General features: G+C 34.8%; 1 protein-coding gene across 1 annotated transcript in view; it reads right to left on the bottom strand.

The window, feature by feature from the left end:
* Positions 1-23157, bottom strand: part of LOC138713359 (uncharacterized) — a 467222-nt gene that overhangs the window by 18903 nt on the left and 425162 nt on the right. The gene's annotated exons all lie outside the window — the stretch shown is intronic.

Below are 23157 nucleotides of genomic sequence, written 5' to 3'. Positions count from 1 at the left end.
TCTTTGGCCTAATCTGCACACAAAAATGTCAAATCATGTTGGTGATGATGATGATAATGAGTAGCCTCTACGCGCCACATAAGTGACATTTCTTACGCTGTAAATGGAAAGCGGAATTCTCGTCACCGGAACTCCCGTCATTGTATCACCTAGTCACTGCAATTTTGTCACCCGGTGTTTTGGTCACTTCGACTTTTTGGTCATCAGTACACATTTTCTTAAAAATAATAATTTATTTTGACAAGTAAAATATCCATAGGTACACTGTATAAAATGTTACGTGATTAATGTTTCAAAATTGCCACACTGCATAAAATGTTATATGATTCATATTTCAAAATTTCCACCGAAATTGTGTCCGATGGCTTTGAGGTACGTAAGGACATCACCGTCTTTATAATCAGGGTATCGTTCTCCGAACCTACTAATCCTTCAATCTAAATTCTCCACTTTCTTACTTTTACGAGGTGGGGAGTGACCTCCTCCTACCCGCTCGATATGTTCGTGAATCCTTCCAGCTTCACTTCGGAATAACCCTAGGAAATGGTATTAACGACAGATGAGACTTTCACCCGATATTTTGGTCACCGGTACATATTTTCTTAAAAATAATAATTTATTTTGGCAAGTAAAATACCCATAGGTACACTGTATAAAATGTTTCAAAATTGCCACACTGCATAACATTTTACATGATTCGGTTTCAAAATTCCCATCCAAATTATGTTCGATGGTTCTGAGGTACGTAAGAACATCAACATCTTCTTTATAATCAGGATATCGTTCTGTGATTCTTCTATCTAAATCCTAAATTTTTCCAATAAAACATTAATAAATTGTTAAATGTAGTCGGTGGCCAGGACGCCGGTGACTAAAATGTAATCGGTGACAAGAGGGTATAATGACGACATCTCCGGTGACGAGAATTCCTAGACCCGCTGTAAATATGTAATGATCTTTTTAAATGTTCGTTTAATGAGAGACGATTAGGCTTAAATTTAACAGTTTTATTCTCAATACTCTTCACAATTTAAAAATGAAAAAAAGAAATAGGTTTATGATTACTAAAATAAGGTTCCGATATTGAAAATATCAGATAATTTACCAACACCTTAAGCTTTAACATTTCGCAGGGTACTCCTCTTAATGATATAAGAGCCTCGAGAAGAGACTATTAATCATTGAATAACAAAATGGCGTTTATATTTTAATTTTACACTATTTTAATTTTGCATAAGTAAAACTTATTCTTTCATTAAGTAAACCTTATTTTTAACAGTTTTAGCTACCTCAGAAGTGTTATGATTTTAACAACACTATTGGTTAGTTTCTCCAAGTAATGTTTAATTTGGCTTAACAAATGTTAAATTAACAGCTGGTTTATTTTTAACGTTTTGTTAATATATTTTCCATTTCTTCAACATATTTTCATTTAAAATAACCAACACTTAACTTTAACTGTCGTTAATACTATTACAACTACTCAACAGCAGTTGGTAATGGTCTTTGCACATGTAAGGAAATTTATTATTGGCTAAAATTATTATTTAAATTCTGTACTGTAGAGTAAGTCATGAAACATGTATAAAATCATAATCTGTTACAGTAGGCCATGATCCATATAGTACAGAGAGTTCATAAATGAAAGTTGTATTGACTACTATTGAATAATAATAATAATAATAATAATAATAATAATAATTATTATTATTATTATTATTATTATTATAAGTAAGGTTATAGTTGTAATGCTAAATATGGATTTCTGTTTAGAAAAATCTCAGCATTGTGACCACCAGATGACAATAATTACAATGTGTGTAGTCAACTCTACACAAAACCCCGAGGAGACTTCCGTATTATATAAAATTCTCTACTCACTCTCTCTGCTTCAGGTCCATGTAGAAATTACATGTAATTTCGTCTTAAAGAGACAATTGCTGCTGAAACATTTTATTGTTTACTCACTGACTATTTTTTTAGCACTATTGACATCGGTTATAGTAGAAGAGAGCCGGTAGCATAGAATCTAGAGTTAATAGTAGCTGGTGAATTGGAGCAAGTGGCCTATTTCTGTTTGTAGGATATTCAAATCTGACTTCAATTTCTTGCCACGTTGAGATCGCAGATTTTCTAAATATTAAATGGATAATAGCTCAGCACTGAAATAAGTGTCAGTATGGTAATCAGTTGGCTTATAAAGATTATCTTCCCTATATTAATATTCCAAAATATCTTTTAAATTATATATTATCAGCCTTACTCTAAACATTCCTTAAAGAAAGACATAACATATTATTTCCACAACTTTTGTCTGAACAGCTGTGGTGTCATCCGCCATGTTTAACCGTTTGTTAAATGAGTTAACTGCCTGAAATCCTACATTTGGCCAGTTTCTCCAAGAAATGTTTATTTTGGCTTAACTATTGTTAAATTAACAGCCTGTTTATTTTTAACTTTTTGTTAATGTATTTTCCGTTTCTTCAACATCATTTTGTTTAAAACAACCAACACTTAACAACTATAACAGTTGGTAATGATTTTGCACATGTACTGTAAGGCAATTTTTTATTGGCTGATATTATTCTTTAAATTGTAGAGTAAGTCACGAAACATGTATAAAATCATAACACTGATACAGTAGGCCATGATCAATAAAGAAGAAGACAAATAAAAGTTGTAGGTTACTCCTATTGAATAATAATATTATTAGTTATTACAAAGTAAGGCTATAGGACTAATGGTAACACATGACTTCTCAAAGAAGCAATTTCTGCTGAAACCTTTTTAATATAATACTCACTGTATATTTTCAAACACTATTGACATTGGGTATAGCTAGTTGAAAAGAGCCACTATCATAGCATCAAGAGTAAATAGTAGATGTTGAATTGGAGTAAGTGGTCTATTTCTGTTTGTATAATATTCAAATATGGTTTAAAGTTCTTGTAAAATTTTGAGGCCTACTTGTTTTGAAAATCTATATCGTCACCAATTGATTATCATGCATAGTATATAAATCATCATTCCTAGTTACCTTGCCACGTTAAGATCCCATATTTTCTAAAAATTCAATATATAATAGCTCAGTATGAAAATAAGCAACCGATATGATAATCAGTTCACCTTTGAAGATTATCTTCCCTATATTAGCTTTCAAAATGTTTTTTTAAATGTTATGTTATTCACGAAACATTCCTTAAAGAAAGACATAAAATATCATTTTACCGTTCTGTTTGAACAGCTGTGGTGTCATCTGCCATATTTAACTATCTGTCAAATGAGTTAACTGCCTAAAATCCTATATTTAAAGTTAACAAACACTTAACAATCTGTTAAGCCAAACTAGTGTTGAAGACTTGAAAAAATCATATTTAACAAACTGTTTAGAGTTTAACATTCGTTAAATATTCTAACAATACTTGGAGAAACCGGCCATATGTGTGGTAAAGCAAAGTAGAATAACATACGATTCGTATGTCTTCCCTCAATAGTTACATGTTGGACGATATAATAATAATAATAATAATAATAATAATAATAATAATAATAATAATAGTAATAATAATGTTTTATTTTCGCTGGGAGAGTTAAGGCCATAAGGCCTTCTCTTCCATTCAACCAGCCTTAATCAATACAATACATATTTAAATTACGAATATTTACACTACACTTAAAAGGTTCTCCAGCAATATTCTTCAGTTAAATTTTAACCACTAGTAGATTACATATTTATTTAAATTTAGATCAATCTATAAAGTAAAGTAGTAACTTAATTTATGAGCTAATTTAATTCAATCAATTATAAAATTAATTTGAGATTTGAGATAGCTAGTAAAATGGTGAAAATTAATTTAATATAAGCTTACTAGAACTATGTTACAGGGAGGAAAAAAAAATATATATATATAAATCTAAAATATATTTATATTCCATAGCCTATTGACAGAAGCTAAGGTTGCAGTGCCAGAAGTGCAAGTAAGTAGGCCTATAACGGTAACATTCGTTCCGTTTGTGATCAAATCTTGGTCGATCTATAGCTGTTTTGACTTGTTTAAACATAGCACTAGAGTGTCGTTGTACAATCGTACTAAATACATCTCCTCGACGCTGGCGGGACAGGTAAAAGGCGAAGCGCCTATACTAACTGGAAGGCACTCAAATGTTTCATCTACTGCGAGGCCATTAAGCAGCTTATTAAATGGGCTGAGCATCAGGTGTGTTAGCAGAGGAAGGGGGCTAATAGACCCGAAGCAGCTCATTAAAAGTGAAGTGACGACGGCCACTGCGTCCGCCGCCACTGCAGAGGGCGGCCAGCGACACAAACTACCGCAGCGTCGATGATAAACGGGGAACAAAGAGTTGCGGCTGTTTAATTCACTATTCCAGCATTACTGGAGGAGAAGGTGGCCAGAAGAAGGTAATAAAGAATCTATGAGAATTAATCGAATCTCACTTGACGCCAATACGAGGTCAACAAATTTTTGTTTGCTTAATTTCCTTCGCAGATTCTTACACCAAACGAGATCAGGTTTGGACGTAGGGCAGATCCCATGAAATTGACTGAATAAAGATTCCTAAAGAGCCCCATTCACGCTAAGACTTACCAGGAGGTAAGTGTGCAAAGCTAAATCCACAGAAAAATCTCCTCGTGTATGGGCGAAAAGTATCAATGCTTTTGGCCTCGAGGTAAGTCCCCAGACTTTTCACACTGTAACGCTCACCAAATTAAGCGGCAGAAAAAGTAAGCACATAAACGATATTGCGAGCATCAAGATAATTCTGATAGTGAGTCAATTACTGACAAAGAAAATTAACGTTAGACATGTGGAGTTTCTGAATAACTGAGGAGAAAATTAGAATGCTTTTAAACTGGAAAATATTTTTACTTTCAGGTTTAACCTATAAGTTACCATTAAAAGAATTGTAAAAGCAACCCTTCTTAGTTTTCGTTACACATAGGCAAATTATATGTCAGAATAGAACATACTTATTAATCTTATAATCTTCAACTTGACGATATGGGCTGAATTTCCAGATCCAGGAGTAATAAGAGATGGCGTTGTATCGAAAATCGCAATTCCAGATCGGTATTACTAACCTTACGTGTACACAACATACGGAAGTATTACATTGCTAGTGGCCTCTCTGTGTGGATTTAGGTAGTCTATACAATCTAGGAAAAACGGATATAATGGAGTAATTTTTGTAAAGATTTCATTCGGTAGGTGTGTTGGTCTCCGTTTTTCACTTTCGACATACGCGGTGTAATTACAGCTTATAAAAATATCCCAGTTCAACCAGAACTTCCACAGGATCCTCTACTTACTCTCTATTGAAATTATAAAAAAAATATACTAGAATACATGTGAAAAATTCGCCACATGATTCTTCTTAGTGTCCTGAAGTATCAGAAATATTTATTCTGGGACACAAGGTTCGAAACCCCCAAATTATTCTTCCTAAAATAGTTTTCCTGCTATATGCTTTGTTATACATATTAATAAAAATGGTGTGAAATTCAGGATGACTACAACGCACAGGAGATTAAAATACCTACTCAAAAGTTTTGCGCCATAGTGTACAACGTTGGTCCATTAATATTATATGTACAAAGTCGTATAAAACTTCATTAGCATTTCAAAGTATCAATAATTAAAAACAAATCAAAACATATCCATGTCGAAAAGTGAAAGGATATCTAACATTTAGAACTGATGGAACTGAATCAGTTTCTCCACTACGAACATGTGGTGAACATGCCCGGCCGCCGATTAAGAGCAGTTATCACGAGCACATTTTATTGCACAATAGTCATATTTACACAGGCGCGCCATTACTCATTAATGACAGGCAGTACAAAAAAAAAATGTAAAGTTAGCAATACCACCGTCATGTCCACTTACTTATTCCGATCACAGTTTGATTACCAATATGAATCGAATGGCTAGTGCATCGGCTTTCCGTGCCGAGACCTGGGTTAAAACCTGTTACACTTCTCCCCCTCCAATTTGAGCTCAAGCATTCTCTCTTTCAAGCGGGCTACTCAGACTAAAGATCTGTACCATGAGATATGTCATAGCGTCACGTATCTTTTTTCTCCCTCAACCACAGTCTAGTAGCACAATCTAGTATATACAGTCACGAAGCTCAATATGTAGTAAATATGCATCCATAGATAGTTGCTAGCCACTAGGATCGCTAATATCGCCTCATTACAGACATTGCGAAATAGTTCCGGCACAGTCTATTGTTCCTAGCAACCTCACAACTCAAGCTAGTAGTGGATAATCAACACAAGTAAATATGTATAGTGGCGGAGTTTCAATAACCTTATGCACAACTGCAGTACGATGGAAAGAAAAGGATATATAATGGAGAATGGGACATGAATTATTTTGTTGCGTGTATTGTATTTATTTAAAAAATCTTAATAATACTATAAAGGTCTTAAAAAATTTTATTATAGTCACCGTCTAGTTGAAATATATACAGAAGAGTTTTACAATATAGCCTACTAGTACAACACAAAGTTTTAGTTCAATATACCGGTACTTAATAAAACACAGAAATATTCATGAAGCTTTGTTGAATGTCATGAATTCACCTACAGAACAGAAGGCGTGAGAAATTAGGTACTTCTGTAATTTGGCCTTAAATCTTTTTATATCCATAGGGAGGTTATTAAAATTTGTACTGCCATATTAAAACGCACTCTTTTTTGATAGCAAGATAGACTTGCCGATGGAGTATGAAAGTCATTTTTGACGCGTATTTATGCTATGAAGTGTTGAATTAGTTACAAAGTTTTCACGATTACATAAGTAATGTGCAATGTACTGTCCTCTACTATAATGGTATACAACATCAAGAGCATTTTACAAAAAAAAAAAAAAAAAAAAAAAAAAAAAAAAAAAAAAACAACCCTGAGTTTTATATTGAAAGGTAAATTTCTTATTGTATGACTATTATTAATAGTTATAATTACCACGAAATAGTACTGCAATTACGATATACTATTACTATTAATAAAATTATGACAATACACTGCATGGTTTTATTCTTACGAAGTTGAACTAAGGTTTAATTTCTATTAACAATGCATATATGTACAACTATTATCAGGCAGTACACCTCACTTGAAGATATGTGTCAGAGGAAGAACAATTGTTTGCATCTGAAGTCTGACTAGTGTATATGTAGCTAGTCGGCAATGTATTCAATGGAGGTGGAAAGGAACTGACAACCCTACTCCATTATCTCCTGGCCTAATTGCCTCATGAGTGGTGCCTTCTTGGTGTCACTTGTGAGTTCAGACCTTTCTTCGGTCAGTTGACTAAACAACATACGAGAGACTACTTCCTTTTATTTTGTCATTTCTGTTGTTTACAATGTTTTGTTGTACCTGTTAATTTGTTTCTTTTTACAATTAATTAAAAAAATTAATGACATGATTTTAGATCTTAATGAATCGATTACATTTGTTAAACATCTGACTCCTCCAACATATTATCCTTAAGTGCATTTCTTTCTGAAAAATAAAATATGACTAACAACGTTATTTAGCCGAAAAAGAAAGACAAACACGATGAAAGGCGAGTTCGATTCCCGATGAGGTCATGGATTCTTTTCATCGATCTAATTCTTCCGACCGCACTAGCGACAGAGCAAACGCAAATGACGACGGAGATCCCAACAAACACAGTACACTAGCTGAACGTCATGTCCAGATGGCTTGATCTCAGGATTGTCAGATATCCCGATTTCCGATTCCTATTAAATCCAGTCGGGATTGGTAAAACAAAACATTTTACATATATTAAAACATATTTAAACGGCTAGTCTATATTTCTAATTCTTCAATATTTTTATTTATGCATTGATTCAAATGGCAACATTGTAAAAGAGGCCATAAAGCAACTCTACTAGTAAGACTATACTTCCTCGAGTTCTATCGCAGTGTCGGTTAATTCGTTTCAGTATCTATACTTCGTTTCTGGAATCTGTAGAGCAGTGATCGCCAAAAGCTGTGTCACGAAACATGCCCCTGTCACCACTCAAGCGTAACCATGCCATCATATCCCCACCCTCTGTTTACAGCCGTCACTTCGATATAAGTAAAGACATTTATCAGCAGCGGACGTACACATGTAATGTTACAAGTGTGTAGGATAATATGTTTCGATGTCTTTTCGAAAACAGATAATAAGTAAAAACTTAATTTTAAGGAGCATGAAGGAAAAGTATTTATTTTGTGCAGATGGCAAAAATATGAGCTACTTAATTTGTTGTAACATTTTAAATGAAGTATAAAAGAACAATGTACGTTGTCATTATTTTTCTTGTTATGAAAACTACCACGCCCTTACCTGTAACTTGAATAATAAACGAACAATAAAAAGTATCGACTTCTGTGTCTTAACCGGGGTAAAATACATCGACTTTTTTTTTCGACATTATGTAGTGTAATTTGAATACATTTCATTAATAAATAAACAATAAAAAGTATTGGCTTCTGAATTTTAATTTGGTGTAAAATACTTCCACGTTTTTTTCTACATATGAGTGTAATTTGAATATTTAATTAATAAATAAACATTAAAAAATATCGGCTTCTATGTCTTAATCGGAGTAAAATACTTCAACGCTTTTTTTAAGTATGTAGTGTAATTTACAACTTCGTGGCCAGCCTGGTACGTTTTTCTAATTTCAAATATCTGCTGATGTAAAGTACACGCTCTTTCTATGGTAAATAAGAAAATAAATTTATTTTATTTTATTAATAATACAAAAATAATTAATAGGAGGATAAAATATTAACATGGAAAAAAGTGTGTGTATAGTTAATAAGTAGAAGAATATTATATTGCTTTCGTTTTTTAGTCACAGTCCGTCTCTGCACTGTTATTCACTGCATTACCTGAGGAGATACCCACCCCACCCCTCTCTCTGCGATAGTGGTGTGCGGGTTGCATTTCTATTACGTCACAATTTCGTGGTGTTTGGCGATCACTGCTGTAGAGTATAGAATTCGAAACAAGTCCTTTGTTTGTGGAGGGGGCCAGTCCAATGATCGCTCTGGGGGAAAGCATTGCTTGAAGTCGAGCGTCTAAAGCGAGATCCTGCCTATCACCTTCTGCCATTCGCATCTTACCACTTAGCGGCCGTGAGCCGATGCAGCCCGTACACACTCCCGCACTGATAGGCTCCGCCCATTCGCTTGTCATCGGCTCCAGCCAAATGCGTCGACTTACTCTACACATTCCAGAAACGGAGTGTAGTCCCTGGTCTCGGAGTTAGTAAAAAAAAAAAATGCACATTTCAAATGCGTTCAGTGACCAAGAAAGATGGCGATTTTGATAGGCCTATCGTATTTTACACCAATGACAGACATTGTAATAGACTGTGTTTTATAGTTTAGTGATCTAATTTAAACATGAATTCATCATTAGATAGAGAAAAGTACCGCAGTTCGGCTGCGAAAAAAGAAACAGAAGTTGCAAAGTAAATTTAATACTGAATGATTCCAATATATTCGTGGTTATTAAAAAGAAACAAACAAAACTATTATAATGCTCACTGTATTGTGTGCCCTTCATATTTTAGTGTTTCTCGCGGAAGCGAAAATTTACATTAAAAGCATGTGGACACTGATATGCAGAAAGCAACCAGAAATCATGATAAAATCTTGATAATGTTTTAAGGTAAGGACCTACATGAAATCTCTTTTTCCATATTATTTTAAGTAGATCCTCTATTTCCCTAACATCGTTTCATATCAATGTATGAATTCTTTTAAATACAACACTTTTACTTTTGCCCTTTATGATACAGTCACAGACATTAAAAAATGCAAAAAAAATGCAGTATTATAAAGAAAATGATATAATCTGCTCTCACGAGTGTCACAGAATCACAAATCTTGTCTTAAATGAGAGCTAAAAGACTGCTAATCAATGTTGTTTGATGATACAGTAGAACCTCTATTATCCGTGGTAATGAAGGGGGTGGGCTGAATGGTTAATCGAAAAAATCGGATAATCCGTACCATAAAAGATTTTCGTAAATTTAGTGAATAATACTTACACTTTGGTAATTTTTTCTATGGCCTTGTACTTAATACGCTAGGTAGTGGATCATAAGTCTGGTAGTGAACGACGGGTTTTTAAGGGGCAAGGAAACTCCTTGTAATGACTGGCTGTGGAGAGAGATGATTAGTGGAGGTCTCGTGTTGTAGATTTACATACTTTATACACTCCAAACTCATATTCTGTTGCTTGATGAGCCATAGTTTTTCTTTTCCCAATCCACTCAATTATTTAAGCTTTTTTTTTCAGTACTTAGCAGAACAATATTTCTTTTGAGATCTGTAGAATACATTTTATAGAGAAGTTACACAGTATGACAATTCGAACAGGAGACCATACTGTGTAAGGGAAAAGGCTTGTAATAACACTCTCTAAAAAAGTAACGAGATAATGCAATGTACAGTAGGTACTTCTTACATTTCTGCAGAAAAAATCGAGAGAAAGACAGACGAATAATCCACCAATCGGTTAATAGGGTGACAGATAATCGGGATTCTACTGTATTTATAAATTTTAATTTTTATATTTATATTTTTATTTGGCATTTTTATGAACATAAAGAAAAATTGCACGTCTATTTAACTTATTCTTTAATTTGTAATTTGACAATTTTCTCTTGCAGAATTATTCATGTATAATGAGAGAATTTGTCCTGTCAATTTTATTATCTCTATTATTGTCTGAGATATTACATATTAAATTTTGAAAAATGTAAAATAAACAAACTCCGGAAATTCAACAGAGTGATATTTAAAAATGGCGTAAAAGCAATTATTTTCTTCCTAATGCTCTTGAAATTTCCCTCAAATGAAGTCAATACTATGAAGTATTTTAGGCTAAAAAAAATGTTAATTTTGACATATATTTGGTCATTCCTATAGGTCCATCCCCTTTTGATATCTCCATTTCACTTGGAAGAAACCTGGCAACCCTGCTTGATCTGCATATCCAGCATGTACCCTGCTAGGCTTGACCCTGTGTGTTGACACTCGGCCTGTGACAACCCCGAGAGGGATGTGTGTGACACGAGGCGAGGCGAATGGACTCTGCGGTCGATCTCAGTGGAGTGCTGAGTGACAGGCTGACCCGGAAGTCCTGCCGACCAAATCTATTTCTAGGACGAACAGTCTCGAAGAAACGGAACATTCTACTTCACGCTCGCTACATGATCGCTGTTTTCAGGCGAAGGAGCCGAGCCACTGTTGTTACGGGTAGTTATATTTTATCTAATGGCGCTCGCAACCGCTGAGGTTATATCAGCGTCGCCGGATGTGCCGGAATTTTGTCCCGCAGGAGTTCTTTTACATGCCAGTAAATCTACAGACATGAGCCTGTCGCATTTAAGAACACTTAAATGCCATCGACCTGGCCCGGGATCGAACCCGCAACCTTGGGCATAGAAGGCCAGCGCTATACCAACTCGCCAACCAGGTCGACGTTACGGGTAGTACAGTCCGGGTCAGCTTACTTCGTACCCCAAGGGTGAAACCCAACCATTTTTCCCCCCATTGCTACATATGCTAGTGGACTGTGGTGATATTCTAGTTGCAGGTTGAATTTTCTTTTGTCAACTTTGTTTCGAATTTCGATACTGACAAATACTACAAATGGTAGTGATTTTGTAACTGGTATGTTGGCAGCTGAGACAAATATCGACAATACAATTTGAACATACTAATAATTAATTAATGTCGGTGTTAATATTGATACATAATAGTTATTTTATGTGTTGCGTTGTGGTTATAATATTCAAGACTATACTCAGGTAAGTTTTCGGAGTTAGTACTAATAATTTCATGTACTTACTTACTTACTGGTTTTTAAGGAACCCGGAGGTTCATTGCCGCCATCACATAAGCCCGCCATTGGTCCCTATCCTGAGATAGATTAATCCATTCTCTATCATCATATCCCACCTCCCTCAAATCCATTTTAATATTATCTTCCCATCTACGCCTCGGCCTCCCTAAAGGTCTTTTTCCCTCCGGCCTCCCAACTAACACTCTATATGCATTTCTGGATTCGCCCATACGTGCTACATGCCCTGCCCATCTCAAACGTCTGGATTTAATGTTCCTAATTATGTCAGGTGAAGTATACAATGCGTGCAGTTCTGTGTTGTGCAACTTTCTCCATTCTCCTGTAACTTCATCCCTCTTAGCCCCAAATATTTTCCTAAACACCTTATTCTCAAACACCCTTAACCTATGTTCCTCTCTCAAAGTGAGCGTCCAAGTTTCACAACCATAAAGAACAACAGGTAATATAACTGTTTTATAAATTCTAACTTTCACATTTTTTGACAGCAGACTGGATGATAAAAGCTTCTCAACCGAATAATAACAGGCATTTCCCATATTTATTCTGTGTTTAATTTCCTCCCGAATATCATTTATATTTGTTACTGTTGCTCCAAGATATTTGAACTTCATTCAAATTTCATGTGGTCAAACAAAATACATTTTTAGGTTAGGTCTCGTGAGTGAATTGTTTAGTCAAACCAATGAATTTCGTACTGCCAGACAAAATGCTTGACATGTTGATTTCTTTCCCGTACAGTTTGCCTACAAAAATATGTTACAAATTATATTGGATTATTTAGAATAACCTTCCAACATTAAGTACGGTAAGTAAATAAGTCATTTAGTACATAGGATCGTGTGATATCTGGCAACAGTTGGCAACACTGACAAGACGGCAATATTTGCTGTCCTACAGGACAAAGCTACAGATCAAAAATACTCACTTTATCTAAGCATGTCCATTCTTTAATGCAGTTTCGACGAAGAATATCTGCGTAGTAATTAGAACGTGCATGGATTTGATTTTTGTTGAAAGTGAGATCTTGCTATGGGGAAATAAGACACAATTTCATAGTTGGAGATGGTAGATTTTGCAACTTAAAATAAAAAATTTAGCAATTTAAAAATCAAATTTAGCAATTTAAAAAATCGAATTTAGCATTTTTAACATTTTCATGTTTGAATTTAGCATTTTCTAGTGTTCTGGGATAGAACTTTTTTTTTTATGAAAAGTTCTGTATGTCATCAATGTGTTACCAGGTGCTTTTTCTGCATTTCAAAACAAAAAAAAATCTTGTAAACAATAAATAAGTAAAGAAACACAGAAAATTACAGTGGAATTGTTGTGAATATCAAGAAACATGCCAAGAGGTAAGGACCTGGTAACACAGAAAGGCCGATATGCATTTGAAATCGGTCTTCAGGACAAATATTTTTTTCAGCACGCGTTTTCTTTGCTTTGTTTTCAAGCTCTCAGAACGTAGCCTGTCCTTTAACACCGCGTTGTACTTCTACGGTTTTTAAATTGAAGTTGTCTTTCGTTCGTATCTGTTGATTACTCTTTATAATGTATGTTTCTCTAATACTTCATTCTTCCGCCCAAGAAAAGCTGTTAGTACATAATTTGCACAACATTCATTCATTCTGTGTTCTGCCCAAGGTCAGGTCTTTCACTGCAAACCCAGCTTTCTCCAATATTTCCTATTTTCTGCCTTCCTCTTTACATTAGAATCACTAATATAAAAATGTTTACATTTATACTCAACCGCCCGTTGCTTAATGGTTTTATCCCCACCTATCTTGTTACTCAATCACATTCACTCGCTAACACACACAACTTGTTTGTGAGTGAATAATGGAATTAGAAAGGTCCAATAGGCAGCCAATATTCTACGTTCATTACGAGACTAGTTAGTTGACAACTCGAGATAACAGGACAGATAACAAAGACGTTATCAGGTAGGTCACATTCCTGTGCTATTCATCCTGTGAAAGCCAACAGAGGGATGACCAAACTATATGAAAAATGTAAAAACTTTAAGTGGTGGGGCCATTTAAATCGTCCTGCTTTTTTTTCTACTTACTTACAAATGGCTATTAAGGAACCCGGAGGTTCATTGCCGCCCTCACATAAGCCCGCCATCGATCCCTATCCTGAGCAAGATTAATCCAGTTCTTACCATCATATCTCACCTCCCCCAAATCTATTTTAATATTATCCTCCCATCCACGCCTTGGCCTCCCCAAAGGTTACACAAAAGACATAGACAAAAATGTCTCATAAAATGTAAGTTCGCTCTTATTTCGTAGAAACATGTGCATTTCGCATTACGTACTTAATTTCGCATTTATCGCGGATTTAGAAACTAAAATAATGTACTTAACTTACTTTCAAACATAAAATTACTTATTTTGACAGCATTTTGGCACATTTTGCATTATGGTGATTGCGAAAATCCGCTACCTTTACTCATAGTATACTGTATATTCGAAAACCGAAGAAACTCGAATATTTTCTCTTTAAAAGGGAAACAAAAAAGTTGCAGGGAAATTTTTCAATCTAAGAGATATTGAAGAATGTAATTTTAGGTATTTTGAACAACTTTTACTTAAAATTGTCATTATTTTAATTGTTGTGAAACTTATGTAATGAAAAAGATGTGAAAAGAATATAAAGCTCTTGTGACTCCTGCACATGCACTAGCCACCTACACCACTGACCTTGCCAAATCCTAAAATACTGTTCACCCAGTCTTCTCGGCCACCAGTGTTAAAAAAGTTAGACAGCTTCAGCAGTGAGAATATTGAAACAATACGATATAATGTAGATATTTTTGACAAACTTTTACTTATAATTGCTTTTTAATTTTGTATAGCATACGCAATGTGGAAGTATGTACCACTTAATGACCCTAATTTTTTTTCGTTTTATCATAGTACATTTGAGGCGTCTAGAATCAAAACCCGCCAAATCCATCGAAGAAAAAAAATGAGATAAAGTTATTTTTCTGTGTATCTTCGCATGGCCAATCCGATGCTGGCATTATTTTTCTGCAATATCCGCTGATTCTTCTGAAAATGCTCGACAAAAGTTAGGGTTAGTTTCAATATCCGCTAGTTCCAACTGAATTTCGGCCATTGTTAGTTTCAAAAACCTCCAAGTCCCTTTCTGCCAATCTGGTTGTGGGACTGCTTTACCCAGCATTCCTCAGCTGTGCGATGTTGATTTATTATTTGTGTGGTTAAGCTCTTGTTAAACTTTATTAAGTTTAATTTCTACTCTAATAATATTCAGTGAAATGGTGGATAGAATGAGCAGTGAGTTACAAAAATGTTCACAAAGAAAAGCTTCTGTAAAAACACTAAATAGGGAGAAATGGAAAAGGGAAATGAAAAGGAAAGAAAGGTACTGTATGTGTGGTTGAAATTATATTTTCATCACATAGAAAATATAATATGATGAAAATAAATATTATGTACAGTATTAAATTATTATAACATACTGTAGGCCTATTCTTACCAATTAATAATTAATTACATAATTTTGTCGGTACTCCTCTTGTGCCCTCCTGCTATACCAACTTGTAATCATGCTGTTGGCAGTAAATGGAAATTCAACAGTTTATGTTGGACATAAAGAAGTTCAATTCCGTTTTCTACTCTTCATCAGATAATCAGCAATAAGACAATTTTATTACTGCACAAAATAAAAATACAACAATGATTGGAATGTGCTCTAAATGGCTACTCATTGAAGCACCTCTATCTATTAAAAAAGTGTACATTACATTTCCTGTGGCTGGGCATTCATTTCTCCCTCCCGATCGCATATTTGGAGTAATCGAAAAAGAAATAAGGAAGTGATTGTAGATCCCCAAGAATATAAATATATTATTGGCAAACATGGAACAGTCTTCAATCTTGAAAATGAAGATGTAGGTCTACCTCTTCAAGACTGGAAGAAAGAGGCAGACATAATTTTAAGATCTCCTGCTATTTTAAGTTCAGTCCCTGTGAAAGATTTATTTTAAGACGATCTGCATTGAAAGAACAAACAACAGTGCAAGATGAGTTTAACTATAGAACTGACACCGTTGTTGCAAAGGTAGTAACAAGAAAAAACAATAGAATTGAACGTGAAGGATAAGAAGACGAAGAAGAAACTGTTAATCTGGAAGAAGAGGAATGTGACAATATTCTGTAAAATTTGTATGAACTTAAAAAGTGTAACATATATTCAAATTTATACTGCTGTTATGTTTAAAGCATGTGCATAATCATACTTCATGTCTGGGTTTCATTGCCTACATAGTTTGTAAGGTTTAAGTTAAATGTTTTCCTTTTTCACTCATTTGTATGCTTAGAACTAATTCTCTTACTTTCAAAAGCCTCCAAATACACTTTTCAGTTTCAAAATCAGTTAGGTGCTAATTTAACCTCACGAATTTGTTAGTTTCAATGAAGGGACAATCCTGTAATTTGTTTGAACGTATCTAATTATAATAAAATACTTGATAAAAGCATTGTTTACATCCCAAGAATGTGTATTTATAAGGAAACAGTTTTTTTCCATTTTCCCACAAATTTTGTTTTATGGACTTGGAGGGTTTTGATTCTAGACGCCTCATTTGTTGAAAGAACGTCAAAATATTAACTATTTAATGTAAGTTACTTCCGATATCATTTATTTACGTATATTTCCATTTCGTTATAGTCTGTCTATGCACAGCGGAACATGAGGATGAAGGATCGAATTTTAATCTAGGTGCCGACACGATTCGCTACTAGTGACAAGCTCACTGTCACGAGATTATCATAATTTTGCCTAATTGAAATGTGTTATAGAACACGTTCCAGATAAGGAGCTCGTCGCTCATTATCACGCCAAGGATTACACGTTAGTGCTTATCTAAAACTGGATTACACTTCCGAGTCGACATTGCAAGCCTTGGGAATTACCCTATCTTGGCTATACGTTGGTCTATTGGTTTCAGATGCCTCACTTTCTTCTACTCTGCCTGTACAGTATACAGGATATAAGTGCCATTATTTTAACTGATGATTATTCATGTCATAAGAAAAAATGACCTTACGTTTTTTTCTAATTGCAGTATTTAACTAATTATTAAAGTTCACAATAACAGAAGTTTTGCAACGTTGCTGGAAGGGGAGGAGGGGGTTTAGAAGTACACAGGACAGCTCAAGCGGAGAGGAGGGGGTTTAGAAGTACACAGTACAGCTCAAGCGGGTACAGACATACCGATACAAAACATATGCTCTGTTCTAATGCAGGAGCGACCATGACAATACTGTTGTTTACATAAAACGAGCAGCAAATACAAACTTTCAATCTCATTAATAGAACATTATGGTAAATTTACACTTTATGTACGGTAACAATATTGCTCTATTTTTTTATTTCACCTCTAAAAAATAAACAATAATGGTTTTCTGCACAAAATCATACGAACTTTTTTTCTAATGCAACATTATAATTTCTCCCGCTTCTATAAAGTAGTATAATTTTTAAACAAATTTCTGTTTGTGTGATTTTCGAAACGGGGTAAGACACTTCTAGGGTGCTATGCATAGACATTTCGCTAGCCCGCGCTACGAGCGTGCTAAACTAGCCCCGGCTATCGATTGATTACTTATACAGGTTTCATATCATATCGCTAACACTGGTTTATGAATACGAAAAACGTTAGTTCGCTCATCATCCACCGGAAGCCCGCGTTACGAATGTCTATGAATATGGCCACTAGTTTCTAATAATCGTTGAGAAACTGCTATAAAAGTTCGCCGATTAGGTAACCTTCTTTGAGGAAAACGTTGAGGGTACATCCTTCTTACCTCACTTGAATTACGACGACTTTCTCCATAAAATAATAACATATGATATTCCTAAACTGTGAATGACAATGCAAGTTGTTTATCGAATACCCTGTACTGAACTGCCGTCCGCTCGGCAGTAGAGATATGGACAGGGAGCTTGGCTTGAACTCAGCTGACTCGTACTTACGTCTGTGCAGAGTACTTGTCTGCTGAACGTTGCCACGTCTCTCACACCAGAATATTAACAAATTTAGGAATGAATTTTTATTTAATTTCACGAAAACGTAATAGAACACACAAATATTTATTTAAACTAATATTAACTCTATCATAGATCTACTGATGTAATTATTTTCGTATCTTTACTAACGATATAAGCAGTATAACGCAAATAAAATAACAAAATAATTTTTTTCTGGGAAAATTATCAAGTTTTGACCCTATGTTGTATGGACATTTTTTATCCTGTAGACCGTCCCCGACGACTGTGAAAAGGACGGCACTTATACCCCTTACACCTGTATACAGAGAAGAGCTCCACACAATGAAGAACTACGAAACATCTATAAAACAACGCCAAAGAATTAAACTGCATATAGGCTCAGAGTGGGTCTAATTTCTTTTTATCTTATCATTGTATTTGTAATAAACAATAAAATGACAAAGTATACACAATGTTTTTGTAGACATCATAATGTTTTTACTCAGGGTTCCCCTTTTATTTACGGAAAACTATGTCTTTCAGATAAGTTCCACCTGAACGTTCGCATAATTTGGCTATTTACACCGCGTGTTGGATTACTTACTTACTGACTTCTAAGGAACTCGGAGGTTCATTGCCGCCCTTACATACGCCCGCCATTGGTCCCTATCCTGAGCAAGATTAATCCAGTCTCTATCATCATATCCCACCTCCCTCAAATCCATTTTAATATTATCTTCCCATCTACGTCTCGACCTCCCCAAAGGTATTTTTCCCTCCGGCCTCCCAACTAACACTCTGTATGCATTTCTGGATTCGTCCATACGTGCTACATGCGCTGCCCATCTCAAACGTCTGGATTTAATGTTCCTAATTATGTCAGGTGAAGAATACAATGCATGCAGTTCTGTGTTGTGTAACTTTCTCCATTCTCCTGTAACTTCATCCCTCTTAGCCCCAAATATTTTCCTAAGCACGCGTGTTGGATTACTTTTCCAAAAACTTCTGACAAGTTGTTTAATTATTATCTAATGTTTTCTTTTTCTTTCAGTTGTTCCAAAGTGTCTGGTCTGATAATATGGACTCGCTACTTTAGGTGGCCCATAATCAGTTTAAGAAAGATCTGGAGATCTTGTAGCCACGATACATTACCAAACACGGAGATAACGTGATTTGGGAAAAACTTTTATATTATTTATATCCTTATAACTTAATTTTTATTGTATGTTACTTTTAAATTCTAATTACTTCCTCTTTCTTCAGAATCCGGCGACCTCAAATGGATGTTAACACGTGAACTTCTGGTCCAAAGAATCTTCGACCAGTGAGAACAAAACAACAGCTGTCTGAAACTACGTGGAAATTGCCTGTCACGTTAATGCAGAGACAAAACATCTGGCTACCCTTTATAGAACTGTGTGCATCTAGTCACGAGTAAATTGTGATTGGTGACTTCACATCTGGATGAAGAGTAGTGTGCCCGCAAGCCAATCAAGTAATGGACTTCGTTGAAAGACAGCAGTCCCCTATTCAGTGTTATGCAGTTTAGGTAATGGCTAGTGGATCGCGACTGAGCCAGCAGGACGGGTTTCTTATTATGCTAATCGTGATGAGAAATCAGATTCAACCATCACATTACTGAAATTGAAGGCTTTTTGGTTTATAGTGCAATGTAACCCGCCCCTCCCCACATAAAGAGCTGCATCAAGTAAATTTATCTTACTATAACCTCTTTATTCTCTTTAATCATTGGCAGATGTTCGAATTTCATACGAATTGGAACAACACGGGGCACATGACTGCAATTTAATTCACTTGAAGAGTTGGAAACTTCGCAGTGTTGCTAAGATACAAGGAAGCCTTCCTTGGATAATGATTAGTAAAGTTTACCTAATGAGCAAGTTAGCGTTGATGAAAAGCAATGCCAAATTCGAGAACTGGAAGGTATTTGGATCGCGATCTACTTGGAAGTACTATCCTCAAAACTTGCTTGACTGAAAAGGAAATGTACAAATAAACCGATATGAGCCACAACCCCAGATCACAACCGAGCGGCTTGCCCGTCCGGTTTCTAATTGGATCGTTTAGTATATTAGTCTTACAAGATACGCGATTTCGTGGACAGGGAAGCAGAGAAAGTAAGGCAGGGAATAGATATAAATATAGCCTACAGACAGACGGACAAACGGAAAAATAAAAATAAAATTCAATATTGATTCACTAAAACTTGATAACCAGAGTGGAAGGCATTTACTCTATATTTCAACACCAAAACAATGGAAGAGAGAAGTAACAAGGTACTGAGGCTATGGGAAAGAAATATAAAAGCACGAAGAAGAGATAGAGAGAAAATGAAGCATATGTAGGAAAAGAAGAAAGATGTGAAGAGAGATGGAGAGAGAAATATTTGAAGAGATGGATGAAAAAACATTTGAAAAGAGCTGGAGAAAGTAACATTTGAAGAGAGATGGAAAAAATAACATTTCAATAGAGATGGAGAAAGAAACATGAGAAGAGAGATGGAGAAATACACATTTGAAGAGAGATGTAGAAAATTAACATTTGAAAAGAGCTGAGAAAGTAGCATTTGAAGAGAGATTGAGAAATGAGTATTTGAAGAGAGATTGAGGAAGTAACATTTGAAGAGAGATGGAGAAAATTAACGTTTGAAGAGAGATGGAGAAAGAAACATGAGAAGAGAGATGGAGAAATTCATACATTGTTGAAGAGATGGAGAAAATTAACATTTGAAGAGAGCTGAGAAATGAGTATTTGAAGAGAGATTGAGAAAGTAACATTTGAAGAGATATGGAGAAAGAAACATGAGAAGAGAGATGGAGAAATACATATTTAAAGAGAGATGGAGAAAATTAACATTTGAAGAGCGATGGAGAAAGAAACATGAGGACAGAGATGGCGAAAGAAACATGAGAAGAGAGATGGAGAAATACATATTGAAGAGAGATGGAGAAAATTAACATTTGAAGATAGCTGAGAAAGTAACATTTCAAGAGAGCTAAGAAAGTAACATTTGAAGAGAGAGATTGAGAAATGAGTATTAAGAGAGATTGAGAAAATAACATATGAAGAGAGAAAGAGAAAGAAACATAAGAGAGATGGAGAAATACACATTTGAAGAGAGATGGAGAACATTAACATTTGAAGAGAGAAGGAGAAAATTAACATTTGAAGAGAGCTGAGAAAGTAACATTTGAAGAGAGATGGAGAAAGAAACATGAGAAGAGAGATGAAGAAATACACATTTGAGGAGGGATTGAGAAAATTATCATTTGAAGAGAGATGGAGAAAATTAACATTTGAAGAGAGCTGAGAAAGTAACATTGGAAGATAGATTGAGAAATGAGTATTTGAAGAGAGATGGAGAAAGAAACATGACAAGAGAGATTGAGAAATACATATTTTAAGAGAGATGGAGAAAATTAACATTTGAAGAGAGATGGAGAAAGAAACATGAGGACAGAGATGGCGAAAGAAACATGAGAAGAGAGATGGAGAAATACATATTTGAAGAGAGATGGAGAAATAAACATATGAAGAGAGATGAAAAATAAATATATGAAGAAAGGTGAAGACATAAATATATGAAGATAGAAAAATAAATATCTGAAGAGAGATTAAGAAATAAATATTTAAAGAGAGATTGAGAAATAGATATTTAAAGGCGATGGAGGAAGAAACATATAAAGAGAGATCGAAGAAGAAACGTGTCAAGAGAAATGGAAAAATAAACATGAAGGCGGAAAAATGTGGAGAAGGGGAGATTGAAAAATGTGAAGAGGCGGATAAAGAAACTGTAGGCAGAGTAAGAAAATGAGGGCGGAGAAAGAATAATAGAGACAATGAGAAAGTCCTGTTTTGAGAGCTGGACGAAGAGACATGTGAAGAAACTAGAAACATGTGATGAGAAGGAAATAAATTAACGTGAAAGTGAAAGAGAAAGATATAGGAAGTGAGATAGAACAGGAATATGTAGTAGTATACTGGAAGTGAGACAAAGATACATGGGAATATAAACAGAGTGATATATGAGAAACAAACAGAAATTAGAGCATTTTTTGTATAGAATGAAATAAAGAATGACATTTTATATGTGAATGGAATGGACGAAATGTAGTCTGACAGAAAATAAGAATAAAGAGATACAGAATAGGAGATATGGAGACAAAACACGTTTTTATATTATATTGAGTAGCTGAACTTGATTTAATATGATTTTAATACCATTTTCATGTAGAAATACTTCAGTTGCCGATTTTGAGAACCTTGACTTCCTATTTATGCCGTCGAAGTATTGTATCTCATTCGACAACATGACATGACACATTACTCAGGAATGTGATATCTAGACAGTTCGCATGGTTAGAAGGTTGCTTTAACAATTGCGAACGGTGACCTCATTTTGACCTTCAGTAAGCAATGTATGCCGAACCTCACGTACTGCGTCAATGTAGTAATACTCCATATATGTATATTGTGACGTCGTATTTGCGTTCTACGCAAAATTCAATCATTATGTTATGCCTCATTCAGATATCCAAAAAGCAGATAAAAACAATTCAGGTGATGGCAGATAATTTATGGATTCCTTGTGGTTACTATACCTTGACCAAAACTACTTCCGACTTGACAGCTTATAGAGAAGGGGGAGCAATGTTGTCATGTTGCCCATCTTTCGTGTAAGCGAGCGCGCTGCCGATAGAGTGCAGTAATGAACGGCTGACATGAACACATACATTTCTAACCAATTTGTTGAACACTAGGCATTAAAATTGGTGTACATTATTATTTTTATTAGCCTATAATAATAATAATAATAATAATAATAATAATAATAATAATAATTATTATTATTATTATTATTATTAGTACTAATGTAAATACCGTTAGAAAAGCGTTGAAAGGACTGTAAACTGTAAAAACAATTTTAATTTAATACGAAGCCTCTACTTTTATGAGTGTCGGTATTCTTCAATGTAATATTGTTAGAAAGGCGTTGAAAAAATTGTAAACTGTAAAAATATTTATAATTAAAAATCTGCACGGCCTTTTTCTTTTCAAATATTGGTACCAGTGCTCTTATTAATTTTAACACAAGCAACAGTTCTCATTACGACTTGCGCCAAAAGTAAAAGAGGCCCGCCATTATCATTTCTCCTCTCAAAATACTCTCTTACATAACACACCATCTCTCGCGCTTGACTCTTTAACA

This window comes from Periplaneta americana, chromosome 14, assembly GCF_040183065.1.
Source record: "Periplaneta americana isolate PAMFEO1 chromosome 14, P.americana_PAMFEO1_priV1, whole genome shotgun sequence".
Taxonomy (NCBI): domain Eukaryota; kingdom Metazoa; phylum Arthropoda; class Insecta; order Blattodea; family Blattidae; genus Periplaneta; species Periplaneta americana.
Note: the sequence above shows the minus strand (reverse complement) of the source record. Positions and strands in the feature narration are given on the sequence as shown.